We start from the raw sequence: 20,397 nt of genomic DNA, 5'->3' as shown, positions 1-20,397 counted from the left end.
AAAACCCCCCAAAAGGTGGGAGAAATAAGTGAAAAGTAACTAAAATTAGCAAAAAGCACCAGAAAGGTGGGAGAAATGAGTGAAAAGTAACTAAAATAAGCAAAAAGCAGCAAAATGGTGGAAATGAGTGAAAAGTAACTGAAATTAGCAAAAAGCACCAAAAAGGTGGGGGAAATGATTGAAAGTAACTAAAATTAGCAAAAAGCAGCAAAAAGGTGGGGGAAATGATTGAAAGTAACTAAAATTAGCAAAAAGCAGCAAAATGGTGGGGGAAATGATTGAAAGTAACTGAAATTAGCAAAAAGCAGCAAAATGGTGGGGGAAATGATTGAAAGTAACTGAAATTAGCAAAAAGCAGCAAAATGGTGGGAGAAATGACTGAAAAGTAACTAAAATTAGCAAAAAGCAGCAAAATAGTGGAAATGAGTGAAAAGTAACTGAAATTAGCAAAAAGCACCAAAAAGGTGGGAGAAATGAGTGAAAAGTAACTAAAATTAGCAAAAAGCACCAAAAAGGTGGGAGAAATGAGTGAAAAGTAACTAAAATTAGCAAAAAGCAGCAAAAAGGTGGGGGAAATGATTGAAAGTAACTAAAATTAGCAAAAAGCAGCAAAAAGGTGGGAGAAATGAGTGAAAAGTAACTAAAATTAGCAAAAAGCACCAAAAAGGTGGGAGAAATGAGTGAAAAGTAACTAAAATTAGCAAAAAGCACCAAAAAGGTGGGAGAAATGAGTGAAAAGTAACTAAAATTAGCAAAAAGCAGCAAAAAGGTGGGGGAAATGATTGAAAGTAACTAAAATTAGCAAAAAGCAGCAAAAAGGTGGGAGAAATGAGTGAAAAGTAACTAAAATTAGCAAAAAGCACCAAAAAGGTGGGAGAAATGAGTGAAAAGTAACTAAAATTAGCAAAAAGCAGCAAAAAGGTGGGGGAAATGATTGAAAGTAACTGAAATTAGCAAAAAGCAGCAAAATGGTGGGAGAAATGACTGAAAAGTAACTAAAATTAGCAAAAAGCAGCAAAATGGTGGAAATGAGTGAAAAGTAACTGAAATTAGCAAAAAGCACCAAAAAGGTGGGAGAAATGAGTGAAAAGTAACTAAAATTAGCAAAAAGCAGCAAAATGGTGGGGGAAAAATGCAATGTGTGAAAGGCAGGATAAAAGAGGCAAAGGGGTAAAAAAAAGGCAAAAAATTGCAAATAAGGACAATGGAAATATCCAGACCAAAAAAAAAGGTTGACAATTAAGTTTGACAATTAAAGCCTGATGTTTAAGAGTGGAAAACAAATCTGAACGGATAATTCTGAGGTCAAGGTTTCCCTTTTTAAAGGTTTTGTGAGGGAATCATATTTCAAATTTAGACATAAAAGAACCCCAAATCCTCCCAAAAGAGCCACATGAGAACCACGCGTTGAGTACCACTGGTCTAGAATAGGAATGGAACTCTGAAGTAGACTTTGTCATTGTTATATTTAAATATTTTGGGATGCTCCTGTATATTGAATGCATGTGAAACAGTCTGTCTGACCTGTCAGGTTGCACCTTACTCTTCTTGGTTATCTAAACATTATTTTCATATTAAACTCACATGTGATGCTCACTTATATCATGAGGGTCGCTGCATGAGACCGAATCCTTCCTTTACCCTGTTCAAACCGCTTACGCCTGTGTTGGCCACATTTTCATTTCCAACCCTTCTTTTCCATTCACCCCAGCTTCCTTCACTTTCATCCAACCTTTCTTGTTCCATGCTTTCTTGTATCCTTTCCTCTTCTTTCTCTTGATCTCCCCTTCAATCCTTCTATTTTCTCTCCTCTTCTCTTCCAGGCACACATCGTCTCTCCTCATCCGTCCATCCGCGCCCCCGAGGACAAACGGTACTGCTCGGCACCCCGCCCGACTGCGCGCTGAGTGTGTTTGTGTGTGTGTGTGTGTGAGAGACAGAGAGAGAGAGGCTGCAGAGACGGAGCGCAGCAGAGACACAGAGGACAGTTCGCTCTCTTCCACTCTAACATCAGATACTATGCTCACTGCTTCGCTCTCGGATCATCACTAACACAAGGTAGGACACGTTTCCTTCACTCTTCTGCTCGCTTTGTGCTGCTCAGCGGTTGTTTGTGTGCGTATTTGCCGCGCGCACCTGCCCGTGCGCTTTGATCGCCCCATGCAGGCATCAGTGCTGATCCGGACCATGTGGAGCCGCCTGTGGTGCCAGAACTGGACTGTTGTCACCGTTTGTGTCCCGTGGAAAGTGATGTTGTAAGCCGGAGGATCACATGTCTAAACCGATGTGTGTTAATCTGCAAAACGCGCCAAAACAATCTCATTCAATTAGTATAGCTGTAATCTGTGGGATGATTTATGTATTTACAGTCTTCGACATAATCCGGATCATGTTCCTCCTCTCATACCCGAGGCGTCTCAGTCCCCCCCTGAAGTTTTTTTGGCTGCGTGAGTGAAATACTAAGGATATTGCGGGGATTTTATTGGATGCACACAGACTACACTGCGCCTCCTCCATCCAGAGTTCCTCCCCGCGTAACGAGCGTTGCTGCCCCGCGTGGCCCCACAGGGAGCGCGTGCTGGGAGTGTGGAGGTGTTTGTGTTCGAGACAAGCATCAACAACACTTTCTCATGATATTTACGCTCGAGCTGCCGTCATTACTGCAGGAAAAAGTTCATTAGCAATAGTGTGTTTTTTTTTCTCTGAGTGGAGCACGTGACCTGGATGTTTCATAACGGCGTAAACGACAAGTTGACCTAAAGGTGCTGATGTTTGGAGCTGTCTTTGATGCTGATCCAGCGTGAGTTTGGGTTGTAGTATTTGTAGGATGACACTGCGCCTCTCTGCTGGGGAGAGCAGTCAAGTGAACGCACAGAAACAGGCGACATCCGGTCAAACTTTCAAAATAAAGCCATGTTGTGAAGCAGAAATTGAGAGTGAACAGATGAGAGGCTGCCAACTGATGACTGCTCCCAGAGGTCACGCATTGCTCCTCATTTGCTTCATATGAAAACAGTTGAATAAGAACAGCCTGTACGGTTCTGTGCTCACTCTTAATTCTATCATAGCAGGCATTTCACCCATGACTACTTCTTCAACAGTGTACACCCTATCAGCAGTAAACGCCCACTTTTTTAATCACTTCTTTTTCCACAGGTACATTTCGCCATTGATTCCATCAATCTTCATTTATCTCAAACATATATTTAAAAGACAAGATCACCAAAAGTGCATCATAGCCTTAACAGAGTGCAGCATACAGTCGACATTTGAAATGTTTGAGGAGGGGCAGAACAAAGCAGAAAGTGTATGTTTCCCCATACCTCTCTTTCTTAACCTTGCAAAGCAGATGGGTACGCCCCGTTTCCTTGTTTCTCACTGGTGAGTCCATCTTGCAAAGCTTCCATCTGAACCGTTTGGGCCCGGTTAGAAAGTGACAGGACCAATCAGCGACGAGGAGCAGTACTTTCAGGCGCAGCAGAGTCGTGATGTAAGAAAGCAGCAACAAGAGCTGAAGCAGTTATGGAGGGAGAGCTTAGCGTGGATGCAGCTAAAGCGCCAGTTTTATCAGAACTTGACAACATTTCTTTGTTAAAAGATGAACAAAGAACAGTGTGTTGTTTTCTTTTCAAAAACGCCAAAAGTCGAGTACTTATATGTCTATAGTCGCCATGTTTCGTGTTATTCCTCAAGAGCTGCGTATATGCAGCTTGCTAGCAGCTACATCACATGCTTTGTTGCTCTGATTGGCCCGTAGAGATGTGACAGACAGAACATTCACCCAGTCATACTCCGAGGATTTTTCAAAGCCTCTGCCTTTTCTCAAATGTTTCCTATTGAAGCTTTCCCGGATGGATGTGTGAAACAAATCCATCTAGTGTGTCAGGTTATCCCTTTCTTGGATTATCAAATCTCTTTATAAAACTAAAAGTCTCTCTCAGCACCTTTAAGTTTGAGAATAAACATCAATATAGGAAGCAAGCAAGAAGGTTCCTGGTTCACGTCCGAGTCAGGGCCTTTCTGTGTGAGTCTGCATGTTCTACCCATGTATGTGTGGGTTCTCTCTGGATACTTCCTCCCACCACCACCAAAGACATGCTCGTTAGACTAATTAGTGTCTCTAAATTGGCTGTAGGTGTGAGTACAAGTGTGAGCGTGCTTGGTTGTCTGTCTCTATGCCTACGTTTACACTGCAGTTAAAAGTGACCTGAATCTGATTTTTTTGCTCACGTGTGACTCTTATCTGATTTTCTCTGACAGTGTGAACAGTGCAAGTCACACTGAATCTTACCTTTTCAAATCAGAATCAGGCCACTTTCGAATGTGGTTCTAAATCAGATACGTATCTGATCATTTTGAAGTTGACTGCAGTGTGAACAGGAAAACAAAAAATGTCAGATCTGAGAAAAGATCAGAATTGAGCATTAAGGCCTGCAGTGTGAACGTAGCCTATGTTTCAGCCCTGCGATTGACTTGGGACCAGTCCAGAATAAACCTCGCTTATCACCCAGTATTAAGGAAATTTCCAATATTCCTTCCTTATATTACTGCATTTCTGTGTCTTCACAGATGTTCTGTTGAGTTATTCAAGGCCCAGGTCACAATGTAAAGTCAGGACTGTTTGTTCCTATAGTCAAACATTGTTTCCTCACAGCTTATGTGTCCGTGAACCTTAGAGACAGTCTGGCTCCAGTACGTCAGGGTCTGCAGGATCATATGTTGAGTTATGATCAAGGTTGAGGTTGACCAAAGGTATAAAAGGGTGAACTTTTGGGCTTCGTTAGAAATCTGGCTTCAACCTCACACTGTGTTGATGTCACTGTTTCTGCTTGGTCAAGACTAGTAAACAGCTCAACCTAAGTCATCTCGTCCCTCGTGTCTTTCTCTCACCTCAGTTTTTGGAGTGTTTATGAAATATTTCTTCATCACCCAGTGACAGCTGGGATAGGCTGTGTAGAAAATGGATGGGTGGAAATGATAGATATGATCCTGAAACCAAGCCAACCAGCTAGCTGAAGGAGCTTAACATTCAGCATGATGTCAGAAATATCTAAGTTAGACTCCACGCCAGCTACTGGAGTGTGAAACGATAGAATATGTCCCTACGGAGAGCAAAAACTAATAAGACTTCAACCTGTTTTTAAGGAAAACATTCAAAATCCCAGATGAAACTTCTACATCAGTCCTTAAACTTTATTGTGTGTTTCAAGGACTGAAATTTGTTAAAATGAGAAATCCTCAAACTTTAAAATGGTCTGTTTTTAGGGCTTAGGATTTAAATCTGAGTATTGATACTGGTATTGGCTAATATACATATGTAAATATTGGCATATTGGACACCACCAAAATCCAGGATTGTGCATCCCAGTTAAAAATGTATCAGTTTAATGAAGATAAATAAAGGTTGAAGGTAAATGTACAGTGAGCTGCTTGAAAGTTAAAAACAAAATTTTAACAATAAAAACAGTGTGATAATGGATTGTGGGATATGTAGTTCCTTCATCTTCATATAAAATGTGTACACCATCTTTTCATCTGTTTTCAAATGCCGTTTTTTTGCCAAATCAGATATTTTGTTGTCACAAGTGTTTTTATAGCTGTTACATTTTTTTCCTGGAATAAAAATGTCTCTTAAAGGATTTTGAGAAATATCAGTGGAGGATTTGAATAGTAAATATACTTTTGGAAGCAAAGTCGTCGAAGACTCATGGCTGTAAATCATTTGATTTGCACAAAAACTAGATAGGAAAAGATCTCACAATGGATTTGCCCGTTTCCTGGTTTCTCACTGGTGAATCCATCTTGCAAAGCTCCCGTCTGAACCGTTTGGGTGCGGTTAGAAAGTGACAGGACCAATCAGCATCGAGGGGCAGTACTTTCAGACGCAATGGAGTTGTGATGTAAACAAGCAGCAACAAGAGGCCGGTGCAATTATGGCAGAAGAGATTAGCGTGGATGCTGCTAAAGTGCCAGTTTTATCAGAACTTGACAACATTTCTTTGTTAAAAGAAGAACAAAGAACAGCAGTGAGTCGTTTTCTTTTCAAAAATGACAGAAATCATGTACTGACATGTCTGCAGTCACTGTGGTTTGCATTATGCAGTTCTCTATGGAGTTTACTGCTTGGTAGGGGCTAAGTCACGTTTTGTTGCTCTGATTGGTCCATAAAAATGTGACAGACAGACCGTTCATCCAATCACTCTCCGAATGTTTTTTCAAAGGCTCTGCCTTTTCCAAAACACCGTCTATGGGAGGTTGGATGTGTGAAACAAATCCATCTGGCCAGTCAGGTTAATGAGCCCTGACATGTGACCTCCTTTCCTGGGTTTTCCTCCCCCAAATGCTCTGTCTGATGTCTTGAGCTGTCCACTGTCCTCTCCTCTCAGTTTGTTTTTCCTGCAATAGAATTTAAAAAGAAAAACTTTTGTGTAGTCTAAATTCATTTGGCTTCATCTAAAGTGAAATACTTGAAACCTTTTTATTGTTTTAATCTTAATTATGACAGCTTTTAGGTTATAAAAATAAAAAACATCCAGTGGTCTAAAATATAAGAATGTTGTGTAAGACGATTCAAAGAAAGGATTTATAATACAGAATTTTTCCTCTGAAAACGATGTTTATCATAGAGCTCAATACTTGGTCAGGGCTCCTTTTGCATGAGTGAGGTGTGGCATAGAAACAGTCAGCCTGAGGTGCTTATCTTGTCTTATTATTGGCTCTGCTGTCCCTCATCTTCCTCCTTCCTCTGGCTAGTAAAACACAGTAACACCAGTCAGCAAACCAGTTATTAGGGGTCTTAGCTTCATTGTGGGCAAGGGCCCTGTCCTGCTGAAAGATGAAATCAGCATCTCTATAAAGCTCATCAGCAGACAGAAGCATGAAATGCTCTAAAATCTTTCAGTGAGAGTCAGAAGACTTGGCCTAGCGGTCAGTGCTCTATATTTAACTGTCTTCTTTTTATTAGCTGTATGCTTTTATCTTGAAATCCACTCCCCCAGTTCCTGTGTGGTCCTCTTATTTTGTAAAGCTTCATGCAGCAGACTCGTCTGTCCGGTCTGGGTTTGTGTTCATCGCCCTCTTTGTCACTTTAATGGTTCACAGCATCTATTTCTTATGTCGCCTCGTTTTACCCCGCTTAATATTTTATTTCAACGTTTTTCTTTTCTTTTCTTAAAATCTGCTCTGAGCTGCAGGCGTCGTTACTCACTGTTGCATAACTGTGCACAAGCATGACAGACGCTTTGTTCTCTTTAAGTGGAAGAAGTTGTGTATTTGGAGAATAATTATGCAAAAACACACCAATGAAGAAAGGACTGTTACATAAATCTGTCACTCTGGTGTTAATGTGGCCATTTACAGTATCCAGGATTTGAATTCATGATTAAATAAGAGAAATAAAGATTGGTTTGTGTGGTTGTTAGAGGAGTGTGTAGTATTTAGGTCATATAGTGTCTCAGTATGAATCAGAGTGTGGTGTCCTTATAACCAGTCCTGTTTTTTTTTACTCATAGTTTGAGCTCTGTAGCTTGAGGCAGATCTGCAGGGCAGCAGAAGGAGGAAGAGCTCATGATGAAGAATGTATAGTAGTTTATGCATTCAGTCTAAAGTCTGCCCTTGGTTGTGATGAGGGGGTGGCTGATAATGAGCAGGCTGCAGCAGGCAGGCGTACGGAGCAGAGAGAAGTGGGGATCCTCCTACTGTGTTCAGAAGCTGCAGCGGGGCTTCCCTGGGCTTTTCCTCTCTCTCTCTGCCTCTTCCTCTCTTTCTCTGCTTCCCTCTCTCCTGCCCCCTCTCTCCCGCCTCCCTCTCTCTCTATGCAGTTTTTCCAGGGCTTCCCTTGTCTTCCTTGCACCAGCTTTCCACCCAGCCCTTCCTCCATCTATCTCTCTGTCTGAGGCAATACACCTCCCTCCCTCCCTCCTTTTCTCCATCTATCTTTAAAGAAGGAAGAATTTAGGCTACAGATGCAGCAGCAGGACAAAAAACAACAGTGGTGTTCTTTTTTTTAATATAAAGACTGAAGGGACATAATACAACAAGAGGCTGCTTTAGGGAAAATGAGAATGTTTTTTCATCATATTGATGACCTGCATGTTTGGTTTGCAGGGTGCTCTTTGACTTTATGATTCCTCAGACAGCTGTTTGTGCACAGATGATGAGAGTTTTACCTCTGCTATCTGCACTCACAGCCTAAACCAGTGTGTTTGGCTTCTTCTCAGCCTCTTTACCTTTTTATATTGGCTGATGGATTATTCATTACCGCTACTCCTTCTCTGCCTCTCCTCGTTCTTTCCATTATCTCCCAGCTGTCTCCCTCTCTTACCCTTGCTTTCTCCCATACTTTCCTTCCTCTCTCTCCCCTCCCCTCCCCTCCTCTACTCTACTTCCTGCTCCCTCGACATCTCCTCCCGTCCTTTCATCCTCTTCATTTTTCACCCTCTCCGTGCCGTACTTCATTCCACAACTACAAGGCGTTTAGCAGATACCCTTATCCACAGAGGGAGACATATGTCACCCTGTTTCCTGCATCTTTTCACCTTTATTTACACACGGGGGGGGGGGGTCATGCAGCTCTTTTATCATTGCCCCACCTCAAACACTTGCACATTTACAAATCACACTAGGGAAAAGCTTCAGCCCTGCGCTGCGAGCTGCTGAGCAGATCTGCTGAAGAGGAGGGCTGTTACATAACATTACACTTTACATTATACATGATACTGTGACGGGCTGCCTGAATGTTGGTCTAAAACACTATCACTCTCAAATGTCTGCTTTTTTAGCTCTTATGATTCATGATTTTAACATTTAAATGTGGACTCATGAGTGATGTATTGTTCAGTGAATCTGCATGCAGTTAGAAAATGTCTGTTTGTGTGGATGAAACTGGACTTTAAATTTGTATCTGAACATGTTAGTCCGACTGGACCCCAAACCTCTACGCCCTTGGTTTGTTCACATGTGACTTGGCCTGTTACATGTGAACTATGGGAGGATGTGTCAGATAAGCCCTGCATGATTGGCATGTCTAAGCACCTATTGCACCCATCTTTAATTTGCAGGATAGAGAATGGGAGAAATTTGATAGAGTGGCACATTCTTCACCACGTGGATTTGAGAACTCACTACTGCACAGAATGTTTTAATTTTAAAACTTTTATTATGAGCAGGAATAGAAGATGGGTGAAATAATCCTCCCTCCGCTGATGCTGGGGAAAGACTCTGCTCCTCAGCTGGTTGTGAAGTCTGTGATGTCTCTGCTCCTCCATTAGCAAGGTGCTGCACTGCTGGTCTGTGAAGGCTTGGATGGTTCTGCTGCCCTGCTGGCTGTCCCACTGCTGCATCCCTGGAGCCTCTGGAGCTCCTCTGTCGGCCATAGCTTCTCTGCATGGTCGGTGGAGTCCATGCCACCTCTTTGCTGGGGTGGTCCTTCTCAGTGAGCCATTGGATTTCCTGCAGCTCAGCAGGAGATCTGGTGGTGTGAGCCAGCAGGATGTCTTTCACGGGATCTCTGGCAAAGTTGTTTCTGGGAGGGGACTAAGACAGTTCATATCAGTGCACAGTTAGGGAATTCTTGATTGTTCCTTGAATTCCATGTGGAGGAGGCAGATTTAGGTAAAGATATAAAGGTGATTCTTTAAGTCCATACCAGAGCTCATTTTTGGTATCAGCAATGTTAAATCAGTGTCAGTACTGTCACTGGTAAAATTTCTGCCAAAGAATGCATTTTTGCACACTGTCATCATTGGTTTTAATGAGTCATCATGTTGTAGTGCACACAGGAGGCACAACAGATGCTGTCGCTTGCATAGCAGAGTGATACTTGACAGACAACAGCACAGTCTGAGGCCAGTAATGTTTCACACTCTCATCACCAGCAGCCAGATAACCAACCAAACATCAGCCACGGTGCGGTTGCAGTTAATCAAGCACAGTAAACAGGTGAAACCTGTGTGCTTTCCTCTCCAAGCCTGATGCCTGTAATAACAGAAACATACAGTAGTGAGTGTTCTTGCTTTACAGAGCGCCTCTGTGGGCATGTCAGGGGCTTTAACACATGTTGTGTGCTGCATTAGATTGGATTGGTCTCGCAACAGCTTAAATAACTGTTTAGCACTGTTGTGTACAACAAGAAGAGACACAGGTTATTTAAAGTTAAATAACTTTTGAAGAATATATCGTAGCCTCATACCTTTTTTCCTATTTTCCTTGTCATTGTGCTGTTCTAATAACGCTATCCGTGCCTCCATAGTCCTTATGGAAGCTTTTCTAGCAAGCCTGGAACTTTGGTGACTTTCTTGGGCTTTTAAAGATTAGATTTAAGCTAGTAAATCTGACATTAAATGCCTTTTTTTACATTTTTAAAACCATTTTTATCATTACTGCAGCTAGCTTAGTATGCTAACTAGGGATGGGCGGGGCGGTAATATGGTAATACCATATAACAGGTTATTAAAAAATAGCCACAGTATTGCTTTAATTACCAGACGGAGCTGTGTGACAAGCAAATATTTATAAATAAATTCCCCTAGAATATGTGTCTTTTTCCAGCAGCAGCTCTGTGAAGATGCTTTAAAGTGATGAACTCCAATTAATGATTTCATATATACCGGAGCATTTATACTCATGTACCATGGCACAGCATGGCTGGCACCGTGGTGTAGTCCTACGCATACAAGCCTTACATTGCATACACTGACACAATGATTCTGTGGTGTCACTGTTCTCTAGAGTTTTCTCCACTAGAATAAAACAGTAAATCTGTCTGTACTGTCTTCAGTTCTGGGGAAATCCTTCTAAGAATAAACCCAAAACATCCTGATAACAAACAAGCATGAAGAATCAAACAGATGAGTTTCACTGTGAAGGTAGAAACAATCAGCAGATTACCTGAAGCAGAACCTTTCTCCAGTGCGATTTTTGTTTGGAATGCATAAGCAGTCTTCATCTCCTAATGAAAGTAACCGTCAGTCCTCATGTTTTCTACGTCACTGCGCCTCATTATCTCTCTTCTTCCAGCCTCCTTAACTCCACCCTCCTCCATCTCCTCCGTCTGATTTCTCTCTTGAGATACATTCAGTGCTGTTTCACTACCTCCAGCCTCCTTTCACAGTTTTTAATTATCCAAATGATCTGGCTGATTTGTGCACAGTGAGATTACAGGAGCCTGAGAGGAGGCTGGTATATCGGCTCGTATAAAGCCAGACAGCAGGATTTATTTTTTTTATTATTTGGCAGCACAGACGAGCAGACAGTTAACATTTGGAGAGGAGAAGTGTGGAGCTTCTATCACTTTGGAGATTCAACTGTAATCTGAAAACATGGCAGTGCTGTAGTGAGATGTAACACTCCCTGAAGTTTGGCTGGAAATGGATCTGTGCTATGTGAGAGGCATGGCAAGCAGCAAACAAGCAAACAAATAAATGAGCAAACAGGCTGATCTTTTTAGTCTATGCACCAGCAGACTCATCGTGCAGGAAGAAAAGTCAGAAAGATTAAGTTCAGGATGGACAGGTAAACCGAGAGTGAGAAAGTCAAACGGACGAACAAACGGATGGGGCCTCTGCAGGGCTGAGGGATGATAAGACCCAGGAGATGGAGTTGGAGACAAGGAGACAAGCACTAAACAAAACCCAAAAACCAGAAGAGACACACAGGAAGTAGGGATCCTTTTTTTTTGCTGTTGATATGGATCACCAATCATCCATGGTGAGCCTGGGTGACACTTAGACTTATATGATTGATGCTAGCACCTTTCAGCTGGTTGGTTGGTTGATGAGCTCTCATCTGACCAAGATCTTGTTGGTTGATTGGTCCAGAACAATGTTTTGTTCATCTAGTGTGTGATTTTAAATGCTTGTTTTGTTGCGTTAAATCAAAATGTTGCTTCTCCATTTCTGATGTCTATCTTACATTTAGCCCCCTGCTTACCATCATAACCATGGCTGTGTTTGCGTTATGCTTCGTTTCTTCTTCCCAGAAGTCTTTGTCTTGTCTTGGACTTGGTGCATTCTGGTCTAAGGCAAGTCTTGGTCTCATAGTGTGGTCTTGAGTACAGCACTACTTTACTCTACACCACGCACAGATGCTGTGTTTCCACCTGGTGGTCTGGTTTGATTGAGTACGGTTTGGTACTCCAAAATAGTTGGTGTTTCCACAGACACTCGTACCCTTACTTGGTGGGTGGGGTTATAAGCTGGATGGCAAGGCTATGCCACTAGATGGGACATTTTCTGATACCTCACAGTGCTGTCCAGTTACCTTTGCACCTCAGAGGTTGTCCATGGGGTGGTATTACATCACTGGTTAAAAATATCGTCCTGATTATATTCCTTCTTCTGAATCCACAGGATTTTTAAACATGCTGTGTTCCATGTTTGTGTTTATGATCGCTCTTGCATGGAAAGTGACAATTCTTTTGACCAATCAGGGAACTGCAATGTGTCTGATGTGTATGGTGCTCCACTGTTTAGGGGTGGATAAGTGAGCTTGGCACCCCTATGGTAAGGTGCCAAAAAAGTTGGACAGTACAGGTCAGTTATTTTGCACCCATTCCAACTTTTTATTATTGAAACACAAACTGTGCCATACTAAAGTGAGCCGGGCAACTCAGTGGAAACAACCTAAGAGTGCCTCTTTCAATTCACACCAGAGTGATAAATACAGGTGATCAGTTTGGTGACCACTAACTAGAAATAGTGATTCTAATCTACTAACTCTTTGCTAACAAATATGCAAGATAAAGGCAATGATGAGTAAAGGGGGGAAGAATGGCACAGAAAATCAAATGGAGAGTTTGATGATGCAGTGAGGATGAGGATGGCATTCAGCTACCAGACCGCTGCATGCACAAAATCACCCCGACTTTCTTTTCAGCTAGTGGAACCTGCATCTGTGCAGAATAAAACCAGCATATGACACTATAATCCTCATCCATATTGATGAGACTGGAGCTGTAGAGAAGAATGAGGGAGAGAAAGAGGTGCAGAGGAGTGAGGTTACATATAGGAGCTGTAGTGGAGGACAGAGTGGGCGACAGGATGATAAATCAATTCAATGCAAATTGACAAATTAAGGAAAACATCGAGAGGGACAGCAGGGGAGAGGGAGGTCGGCCAGGGTGGCGTGTAGGGGTGAGAGAGGGACAGAGAGGAGCTTTAAAGAGCTGAAGAGGAGTGTGGAAATGAATGACAACCAGCCTCAGTCACTGCTTCTTATGTAACCCTGTACCACAAAATTCTCCGAGACACCAAGACTCAGTGGAGCTCTGTGTAGGACAACACGTAATGCAAAAGTGGTGTGAAAGTGAAGAATATCAAACATGCAGTCATTGACTTTGTATGGGGTGAGTCAACACCAGTGACACACACAGTTTCAAACTCATCAGGGTTATTTTGAGGCAGAAGAACTGAAGAGCTGCGTCTCAGCAGGTGGCCACTGCAGCAGATACTCTCCTCACAGCACACATATTTATTACAAACCCACACAAACACAAATACACAAAAAACTATGACAAATGCACACATGGCTCTGTCCTTTATCAATAAATCACAGAAGCAGCTTTGACTGCTAGTCTGAGCGAAGTCTGTGTCGAGTTAATGAGATGTTTGTAATCTGCTTAAATCTTTGAACAATAAAAAGATGATAAGGAGACAACAGGAGGCCGTGCATGCTCTCAATATTTGATCATCTGTCTGCTCTGAAACAACTCATTCGAGCTGGAACTTAATTTCTGCAGAGACTGGATGTCTATAGATCTTTGATGCCAGCCATGGAAGACTTTGACAAGACTTTAAAAGCTCCACATCTTTAAACATCTAAAATCATCAGTCTATAAAGACTAGGAATGTCACAAAACCAGAATTTAAAACTTGAGCACAATTTAGATGCATTTTTTTAAATCTAGCAGCAAAAATAGAAGTCCTATAGGAATCAAACATTGGGTAATTTGTTGCCAATGTTTTGGACTGACTCCTCTCCGAAGGATCTACGCTGTAGTGCACAAAAGCGTTGGAACACATGTACTTTAATGTGGCGGTGAGCTCTCCAGCATGTCATTTTTTACATCAGACGAATAAATCAGCACAGAGTATGAAGTGTTGCTTTGGCTACACAGATGCCAAGCGAGGTACCGACATTTATATGAGTGTGTTAAATCACATATAAATCTGTTAATCATTATGCTTTATGCCACTTCCTGCCTTGGGTTCACAAGTTGGTCCGCTTTGCTTTTACACCTCAAACGAACTGCACCAGGGTTTGTTTGGAAGCAGACCAAGACCCCCTGTTTTCAAGCAGACATGCATCTGCTTGTTTGGTCCACACCAGAGTTTGTGTGAGTGTTCACACCACTCCAAACCAACCGGACTATCCGGGAAAACGGACCACAGTTCTTACGCTTTGTTACTGAGCTGCTCTTGTTCCTAAATGCTTCCACTTTCTTATAATATCTCTTAAAGTTGACTGTGGAATATCCAGCAGAGGTGAAATTTCAAACTGTCTTGTTGCAAAGGTGGCATCCATCCAGTACATGCTTTACTGAGCTCTTCAAAACAACCCATTTAGTATCACAAATGTTTGAAAATGGAGACCTAAATTAAATAATTACCATGTGTTATACAGTATCATATTAAGTCATGCAATTAATCAGATACCTTGTGATTAATACTCTGGTGGCTGTGGCTGGGAGAGGTACTATGTGTGCTGTGTAGTATAATTATTAAAGGTAACTGTCAGCCAATAAAAGCCAATTAAGCACACTAACATGAATAAATTAAACTGGATATTCTCAACGTTTGTTTTTCCTCTGAAATCACATTTGAGTTTCTGTAAGATCTCTTGTGTGGATCATCTCTGTGAAGTTGTTACTACAGACAGCAAGTGTGTGGTCTCATGGTCAGCTGAATCATCTAGTGTGTGCACTCAGAGGATTATAATGTTACAAATCTGTATCTGTCCTCATTTCTGTGGTTTTCTAGGTTTTTAAAATCAGTTTAGTTGAGAAAATTATCTTGTACATAGTTTTCCTAAAACACCCCCCTTCGTTCCTCCATCTCTTTTTCTTCATCTTGCTCTTTTGTGTTTGTTTTCCTCCCTTCATCCTCCCTCCACTCCTCCGCCTGTCAGTGTCTCTGTTGTCTGTGAGCGAGTGATGAAGAGTTGGTGCAGTGGAGAACACTGTGGAGCTCTTGTGGAGGCAGCTGCAGGCTGGATGAGCTCTGAGAGGACTGTGCATTTGAAGAGCAGAGACTGTGGCTCTCGGTGTTGTTAATTTAATAACACTCAGTAGATTAACGGTAACCCACACTATGGTTAAATGTGCACTGCTCTCCTCTTACCTCTGATCCTAGGGTTTAAGATTTGGTTGATTCTACCTCTGTGTAGCAGACGTTAATGTCTGGCTTGATGAAATGGTAAACATTTCACATTTAAGAGTTTAACTGGACATAACAACAATTTTCTCCTCCTGCTTCATCGGTGTCAATGTGCATTGATGCATATGAAAGACTTTAGCTAATATTAGTGGCTTATCTCCATAGCAACCTTTACTATCATGGAGGTGAGTGTGGAGTGAATAGGTGTGAATGGATAAGTGTGATCTGCAGTGTAAAAGCCCTTTGAGTCATCAGAAAACTAGAAAAAAACTATACAAGTTTATGTTCTCTTAACATTTATCTTACATGTGCATTCAGGCTAAAATGATGCAGCTGCTGTCACATATACACCAGCATGACTTTTGAGGCAGCAGAAGGTGGATCATTCATACTATCAGCAGCACCTTTTTAGCATACATACAGTATCATGTGCATAAGTTTTAGGCATATAGGGTTATCATGCTTGAGACATGCCAGCAACCACATCTGTCGCTCAGTGGCCAAAGTCAAATTCAAAAGAATTTCTTTTGTTGGAGCTTTTTAACCCCTGGTAATATGGTTGGAGACCACTGGTATCTTTCAGGGCCCCTGGAACATCCACAGCACGACCAGGGGCTCCCGGCCTGGATGGTACCCTAGGTTGTAACTGCTCGCCACATCCACCTTGTACGCCACCCTAAAAGTATGGATTTTGACATTTATTAAAGGTCACATATTTTACCCCTTTAAGACAAGTTTATATTGGTATCAGAGGACCCCTAACCTGACACACCAGATGGATGTGTGAAACACACTCATCTGGAAAACCTTCCATACTAAGCGTTTGGGAAAGGGCGGAGGATTTGTAAAAACACCCGGAGTGTGATTGGATGAACGTTCTGCCTGTCACATCTTTACGGGCCAATCAGAGCAACAAAACGTGATGTAGCCACGACCGACGTGCATGTGCACAGCTACCAAGGATTAACGTGAACCATGGAAACTATAGACATGTCAGTACACGACTTTTGTCGTTTTTGAAAAGAAACGACTCACTGCTGTTCTGGGTTCTTCTTTTAACGAAGAAATGTCGTCAAGTTCTGATAAAACTGGCGCTTTAGCTGCATCCATGCTAAGCGCTCCCACCATAATTGCACCGACCTCTTATTGCTGCTTGCTTACGTCATGACTCCGCTGTGCATGAAAGTTCTGCCCCTCATCACTGATTGGTCCCGTCACTTTGTAACCAGGCCCAAACGGTTCAGATGGGAGCTTTGCAAGATGGATTCACCAATGAGAAACACGGAAAAGGGCATCTTCAACTGCTTCGCAAGGTTAGAGGACCCCAAAACATGCCTGTGAAGTTTGTTGCTGAAAAACACTCCAGTATAGGATTTTTGCATCCTCTGTTTCAGCCCTGCTCAGAATGAGCCGTTTCTGTGTCTGTCTGTAGCTTTAAATGTTACTCCCCTGTGTGACTCCGCCCCTTTCAGGAAATGGATGTGGCTTTCCTGATTCTCCTCTCAGGAGAGGAGGGCTGAATTTTCTTCCAAGCGGGGAGGGTCAACCGAACCTGGGGGCGGGGCTAACTCCCCACATGACATCATGAGGGGAAAATCTGAGAACAACCTGTTTCAGAACACATTTTCTGAGAGGTGGAGAAAGGGGGAAATGGATTTTTCTGATTTTTTGGGGGATTGTGGACAGGCCAGAGACACATATTTTTGTTAGAAAAGCCTGACAAGGGTATTTTGCATAATATGTGACCTTTAACTGATTAATTCCCCATACTCTTGGTAAAAGGCAAGGACATTCAGATCACATCCTGGGTTGTGTCAATCCCGCTTTATGCCTGATGGTGCCCTCAGGAAGCTTGCTCACCACAGCTTTAATTTTTGTCCCAAACATGCCTAGAAGTTGTTCCCAGTACTGTTCATATACAGTCCTGTAATGATGTGGCTGATAGTTAATGTCACAGTTGTAGGTGTGCACTCCACTGTGAGAGTCACAGCAGCTCAACACGGGGAGTTTTCATTTAATTAGAAGTTAGGGCTGACAGTGTAGACTAAACATACATTTAAACATCATTGAAAATGGTTTTCGACTAACACAACTACAAGCAACAAGTTTGTGAAGTTTATGAAGAAATGAGTTGCTCCACCTGTTTTCTCTCCTCTCTTCTCCTCCTCCTCCTCAGTGTGCGTCTGGCTGTCATCCAACATTCGCATCAAATTCAGCTTCCAGCCTCTAAGCATGAGGAAAAATAACAGCAGAGAAGTCATCCATTCTCAATTTCATGAAGAATAGCTGTACAAAGCATACCTTTGGGAACAGATGTGAATTTTTCCATAATTCAGGTGAAGCCAGAAGTTGGTGTTCATTGACTTCCTGGCAAGACTTCCTTTTCTGTGTGGCTCTAGTGTCTGTGATGTAAATATACATTTTCGATTGGTTTGATAATTTCTGATGCATTTCAGGTAGTCAGAGAATCTCAGTGCTGGTTGGCTTCAGCAGATTTGTGGCTCAGGTTTAAATGTCTGATCAATAATGGATTGGTAGCTGCACTCTTTTTAGCAGGCATCTATTTATAAAGGTAAATAAATAATTTAAAGAATACCTTCAGCGGGAGCCGGTATGCCGCTAGTACAGATAACATTTTGCCTCTTTATTGTTGTTAACATGGAGCATTTCATCTGTATACACTTCATCCTGCTGATATGTGATTGGTCAGCTCAGCTTGGACTATAAATGCACTACAAACCACAAAGTTCACCTGCTGAAACTCAAGACCCTGTGTAGAGATTCTGATGATGTCTGAACATCTTCCTCCCGTCTGACAGATTTAAGGTCTGCACAGTCACCCTTTCCTCCTCCTCCTTGTCTGTCCTTCATGCTTTTATCTCTCCCTTCACACTTCATCCACCTTCCATCCACTCTGTTCTTAACCCCCGCCTCCACTCTCTGTCTGTGTGTGATTGACAGGCAGTAAATGTGTCCACTGGTGCATTTTCTGTCAGTCCTCAGGGATCAGGAACACAGGGAGAGTTATTAGCGCTTAGTAGTGTCATGTGGCACCACACCAACTCTGTCTCTTCTCTGACAAAACACTTGACTCATATTCATCCTTCAAACCTCAAGATATGCGAGCCATGAAGAATCTGAACTGTGGTGGAGATGGATGGTCTGTTTGTGTGCGTTTTACATCCAGTCCATCAGTTACACCGAAGTAAACCTATGCCTACATCTTATTTGTTAATGCTTCTGTCTGTAGTGCTTCTCTGTTACACTGTTTTCATTATTTTTTCACAGTGTATTGTTAGAAATGTAAAGTTTCATCCTGTTTTACTTCACGTTTAAAGATGTTTTCTTTGTCTTGTGGCTCCCAGAACTAAACACCAACATTTAAAGGGATATCACGCAGTAAAACCACAATAAAAGGTGTTTATTGTCAGCGGTAAAGTACCTGACCAGACTCTTCTCCGCTGATTTTACTATATTTTCCTTTTTTCATTCCAGTGCCTTGTAACTGCCATCTCCACCAACATTAGCCTTGTTTTATCTCATCCAAGTTTTCTATAAGTACCAGTAGACAGAGGCATTAAACGTATCCTTTGTTTTCAGTCATATCACTGTTGTTTGCTGTATCCTGGGATACAGATGGGATAAATTATGCAGCTCATTGTTAAGGCCCTTAAGCCAGCAGAGAACCTTGGAATAAGCTCACATGAAAATGCTTTATCCAGGGTTTTTACCCTCTTAGACAATAAGATTGGTTTATTTTCATAGGGATAAGACCTCTGTGGATCATTCTGGACCTGGCAGGATCCTTATAAATGAGGAACACTTAAGGCGTTACGAAAGGAAGGACATCCACAGCAAGTTCTCGAGTGCCTGTGTACTAGAGGTCCCATACTCGTCCCTATAGGCCAGTGAGTAAGCAGTGGAAGCGTGCTGGTGCTCTAAGGACCAACGAAAACAATTCATGGTTGTGTTGGAGAGCCTGGTAATCTCCCTTTGGGTGTGAGTCAGAAGCTGTCCAAAATAAACCTGCCAGCCTGAGTTGTGTCTCTGGACTTTTTTAACGGTATTCTGTGAAATGTTGACACAAATGATTTAACCTGCCCGATGAAAGCTGACCAAACTGCTCTGGGTCTGTTGAAGCTGGTTGGGCTTTGATGGCCATGTTGAGTAGGTAAGACAAAGAATGTCTCTGTGTTGGAAAGCTGGGCTGTGAGAGCTGGCATTGAGGGGGTGACTCTGGGACACTGGGGATCACTGTTCAGCCCTCTGGAGGTAATTGAATGAATCAGCAGTGAAGGAGGGTTCCCACTTGACAACCCTGGCCAAGTGCTGGCCTCTTCCTCTGCACAGTTCACTTGTTGGGGCCAATATTAAGGGCCTAACTAGGTTTATAGATCTCTTCACTGAGTGCCTATCCTTTTAGTAAGGCACAAGTAAATTGTGTTTACTTCAAATTCACTCTTTAAAACCACTTTCTAAACTCTGCAGGGAACATTTATCTGCTCTTTAAAAACACATCTGTTTTTTCAGCATGTGTTCAATAGGGCTGTGCAGTTTCACTGGATTTGATTTGATTATCCCTTCAACAATTTGATCCAATTTCATATCACAACTAGAAAAGTACTCAGAGAGCGCAGACCTCCGCCATTAGCCCCATCTCCCAATAGGTAGGAATCCTTTAAAAAAAATCCTGGACCCATCCTCATGTGCCCCCCACCACGGCATTCGTCAATTACTCCCTCCCTGGTGGGGTGGAAACACAGTAAGGCAAAGCACTGGCTTCGCTTTGGGTGGACTGTCAGGGCGGAAGCATTGCCTGCTGGTGCCAACAGATTAGGGCTGGGTGATATGGACCAAGATGGATATCTTGATATATTTTAGCTATATCTTGATATACAATATATATCTCGATATATTTGTCCATGAAGAAGGAATAAAAACAGATTCAGTTTTGAGTTAAATCCACATGAACTGAATACTGTCTTTTATTGAACCAGTTGCATAGGTTGACATGCGCATTAATTGC

General features: G+C 42.2%; 1 protein-coding gene across 1 annotated transcript in view; it reads left to right on the top strand.

The window, feature by feature from the left end:
- Positions 1 to 1,945: 1,945 nt before the first annotated feature.
- slc8a2b (solute carrier family 8 member 2b) overlaps positions 1,946 to 20,397 on the top strand; it is a 255,395-nt gene continuing 236,943 nt past the window's right edge. The window contains exon 1 of the mRNA XM_041805899.1: positions 1,946 to 2,058. The gene's annotated coding sequence lies outside the window, so the exon portion shown is untranslated. The remainder of the gene's footprint in view (positions 2,059 to 20,397) is intronic.

Source organism: Cheilinus undulatus, linkage group 2 (assembly GCF_018320785.1).
Source record: "Cheilinus undulatus linkage group 2, ASM1832078v1, whole genome shotgun sequence".
NCBI classification, from domain to species: domain Eukaryota; kingdom Metazoa; phylum Chordata; class Actinopteri; order Labriformes; family Labridae; genus Cheilinus; species Cheilinus undulatus.
Note: the sequence above shows the minus strand (reverse complement) of the source record. Positions and strands in the feature narration are given on the sequence as shown.